Source organism: Hydra vulgaris, chromosome 10 (assembly GCF_038396675.1).
Source record: "Hydra vulgaris chromosome 10, alternate assembly HydraT2T_AEP".
NCBI lineage: Eukaryota > Metazoa > Cnidaria > Hydrozoa > Anthoathecata > Hydridae > Hydra > Hydra vulgaris.
The window spans coordinates 39085525-39090000 of record NC_088929.1 but is presented as its reverse complement, the minus strand read 5'-3'; positions in this window follow the sequence as shown (position 1 = coordinate 39090000).

The following is a 4476-nucleotide window of genomic DNA, read 5'->3' as shown; positions in this document are numbered from 1 at the left end:
ATTATTATTATTATATATAAAATATATAGATAAATAAATTACATATGTATATATATATAAATTATATATATATATATATAAATTATATATATATATATATATATATAAATTATATATATATATATAAACTATATATATATCTATATATATATATATATATATATATATATATATATATATATATATATATATATATATATATATATATATATATATTTATATATATATACATATTTATTTATTTATTATACAGTAAACTCCCGGTTATTCGAAATGGCACTTATTAAAATTGTCTGCTTATTCAAAGCAATTTTTATTTCCTTTGAATTTTCTTTAACAAACTCATGCAAATGCTGTTATGCAGAAATGCAGTTATTCGAACCTGCAGTTGTTCAAAATTTCGGTTATTCGAAACAATTTTTGCTCCCCTTGAGGATAAAAAAACACATTTAAGGAACAAAAAATAAATAAAAAATGGACTATATTTTCAATGAATTGTAAAATATTTACTATTTTACAAGGATAAAACTGAAGTAGCACCAAATTCCAAGGGTCTTTTTACTTTTATTAAAATTTGAAAGAAACTTAAAGTAGGTCATTTTAAAGAGCATATTCAGTTATTCGAGTTTCAGGTTATTCGAAATAAATTCTTATACCCCTTGGAGGTTCGAATAACCGGGAATTTACTGTATATATATATATATATATATATATATATATATATATTTATATACAAAAATAATTTTGTATATATTAAGGCCTTGTTTTAAACCGTTACGCCTTGAGCGATTTACGCACGCCTTAAGCGATTTTTACGTACGCGTAGAGCGATTTTGGTTAAGCTACTTTTTATCATTTTTTAACTTTTCAATTATCGGTAAGATAAAAGAAGCAATTAATTTTTAAAAAAACCACATTAACTCTTGAATGACGATATGTAAAAACATTTGTTACAAAAGTTTGAAAGTAGTTACGTTAAAAATAATTGTTGTAACTTTTTATTGCGATGATATTTCTTATCTTTTTATAACGTAATTTTACGCTAACCTTTTATCTAAATATTTTACAAAATGAAAAGTTCGCCAATCCTTAACTAAATATTTTTTGCAGATGATTTTAATAAAAAATACAGCAAAAAAACTCAATACAAATCAATATTACAAAAAACATTTATATTTTGTAATCTCTGAAAACAAAAATATGAAGACATTTTTTCAAGATATTAAAAAAATGTGCCAGTATATGAATAATTTTTTTTAATTTACATAAAATTAATTCTTCATTAATTATTACTCTTTGCTTTTTTTATTAGTTAAAAGTATATGGATACCTTTAACTTTAACATATACAGGGGGAGGGGGCCGGTACATAAGAAAAGAAAGTTACCTGTTACTCAAAATTTTTGAAAGAAGACAATTTGTTTAACTGCGTGCGATTCAATAAACTTTTTTTTTTTCATAAATCAAGTTATATTATAAAGTTAAAGACATCACGAGTAGACTATAACATCCGCTAATGACACAAATACTACGTTAAATATATTTATACAACGGAGGTTTCATTATGCATGCGCACGTTGCCGACTCCGTTAATTTAAAACTAAGGCATGTTTTAGTTTAATGACAGTCTTTATTCTTTACTAATGACTATGTATTTTTCTATATAAAATGAGACAAACTAGAATATCAAAACCAATATTTTTATTCTCTCTAAATTGTTTAAAGTTCAATAATGGATTGTATTTTGAAGAACCAAAAAATTACTTTGAAAACTTTTAAGTCTTGGGACTTTGCCGATGTTTTTCAAATTGAAACACTCACAGAAAAAGGGAAGATTTATGTCATTAAAGTTATATGTAGTTTATGTAAGCTTCATCAACAGAAAATCTTATCCAAAACCAATGGTGCCGTGAGGGCAGCTGCTCTACGGTTTATAAATGGCACGAATTATGTTAAAAAAGATAGTATTTGTAGACATTTGTCAGGAGCAACTCATCAACATGCAATTCAATTAGAAAATGAAGGCAAAAATGAAGATGGAGTAGCCAACAGTGTAAGGGTTTATAAATAAGTTAAATTTTTATGTTTCATTGTCAATCGATTCCATTTTAGTTAAAAGCAAAAAAAAAATATTATATTTTTGGTTTATTAAATTAAATATTTATCCAAGTAAAGTTGTTAGACTTGAAATAATTTTTAAATCTTGTAAATCGTGACGTTAGAATATTAGGGTTCTATCTCACTTTTGTAATGTTGAAAGAATTTAAAAAATTTGTTATACCCTTATAAATTTTTTAAATCAAAAGTAAAAATGTGTTAACTTCGTTAAATTAAATAATCAAAACATTGTTTAATTGATTGCTTAGAACACACATTTTTTTTTATTTATTAAGTAATATAAATTGGTTTAAGACAAAATAGCTAATCGGTAGATGAGAATTATAAGGTTCTATCTCCCAATGTGCATAGTGAAAAAGTTTAATTTTTTGTATTTATTTATAATAGTTTTGCGTTTAAAATTATACAATTTTAGTATATTAATCTTATTATTGTTATTTATATAATATTTATAAATGTATGTTTTCCTTTTTTCATTGTTAATTTCAATCTTGTTTAATAAAGTTGGAACTATCAACTAATTTGTAAACAAGCAAGTTTAAAAATAATACAATTAATAATGTAAAATTAATTATAAAACATAAATAACATTAAAAAATATACATATTTGATCAATATAAACAACGGATAATTGAATAACTTAAAATCGCAAGTTAAATTGAAGGGCTTAGTGCTAAAAGTACTCAAGTCACAAAATTAATGTTTTGAGAAAATTTAGTTTGATCAGAGATATAACACTTCAAAACAAGGATTTAAAATGGCTGATCAAAGTAGATTTCTCAAAACATTTACTTTGTGACTTAAGTACTTTTAGCACTAAACCCTTCGATTCTCTCAAGGGATCGTCCATAAATTACGTAACGCTAAATTTATTTAAAAAACAGTAGTAGGAGTTCTTAAGTTCTTTAACTCGGCGATTTTCACTAAACTTATTACGCTATTTTCATTTTTTTTTTAACTTTAGGCGCTGCAAGTGAAAACTTTTGATTATTTTGTCTTGTTTATTAGTTAAATTTAGCATTGCGTAATTTATGGTCGATTCCCAACGTCAAAAAATGGAGATTGAACCCTATTATTCAAAAGTCACGAAATGTAAAATGTAATAACGTTTTATAATAAAACTTTATAATAACGTTTTATAATAAAATATAACGTTTTATAATAAAACTTTATAATAACGTTTTATAATAAAATGCGACTAAAGTCGCATGATATGACGATCACTTTAACGCAGTAATGCATGTTCTGGATAATACCATAATTTTGGGAATTAATGAATAACTTAATTTATAGTATATTTTTTCAATAACAATTTGTTATTGAAAAAATATACTATAAATGTTTAATAAGTATAAATGAAAAAAAACTAAAAAAGTTTCAATAATATTATCTTATAAGTTCTCATCTCATAGGTTCGATCACTTTATAAAATATATTTTGTTATTGTTAAAAAAAAAATTATTTTCACAGAACTATTAATTACATGATATAATGGGTGACAGGAATAATGTCGCAAAGTTTTGATAGTCGCAAAATTTGATTGTCGCAAATTTGATTGTTGAAAATGTGAAAAAGGGATAGTGTCGCAAATTGTCGCATGATTGGTTGTCGAATAACAGAATAAGGAATAACTTCGCAAATGAATTTAATGAATAGTGTTGAAAATATAAGAAGGAATAATGTTGCAAAAGAGTTTAATGAATAGTGTCGAAAATAAAAAAAAAACGGAATAGTGTCGCAAATGAGTCTATGGGTCCGTTTTTACTATTTGCGACATTATTCCTTTTATTATTTGCGACACTATTCCTTTTTTTTTTTTGCTATGTTAGGCCTTTTTAATATATTCGAAACTATTCCAAAATTCATTTTTCGACATTGTTCCCGTCACCCGTTATAATTAAAAACGTTATTAATAAACAAATATCAGCCATAATAAACATTGTTTTCAAAAAAATAAATTATTTGTTAATAATCAATACAATAAAAATGTTGTCTTTTTATTATTAATAATAAAAAGGAAGCATTATCATTCTTTTTTTTTCTTTCGTTGCTTAGTAACGCGTTATTAAGTGATGAAAGATTGCTTCGTAGCCTTTGTTTATTACAGTAATTTTGTCGCAAAAATTTATTTTCCGTTGTGGTGGCGCTGTTTTTCTTTTCTATTTCTATAACAATTTCAAATAATATTTAACAACGTTTTTTTAAAAACACATCTATTCAACACTTCCAGTTTTGCCATATTTCTTATTAATGGTGAAAAATGGTTTTTAGTGAAAATCAAAACAGCGTTTTGTCTGCGATGAAAATGATTATCGTCCTAAAACTTTTTTCGTCTCGCGATAATCGCCTTTACAAGCAG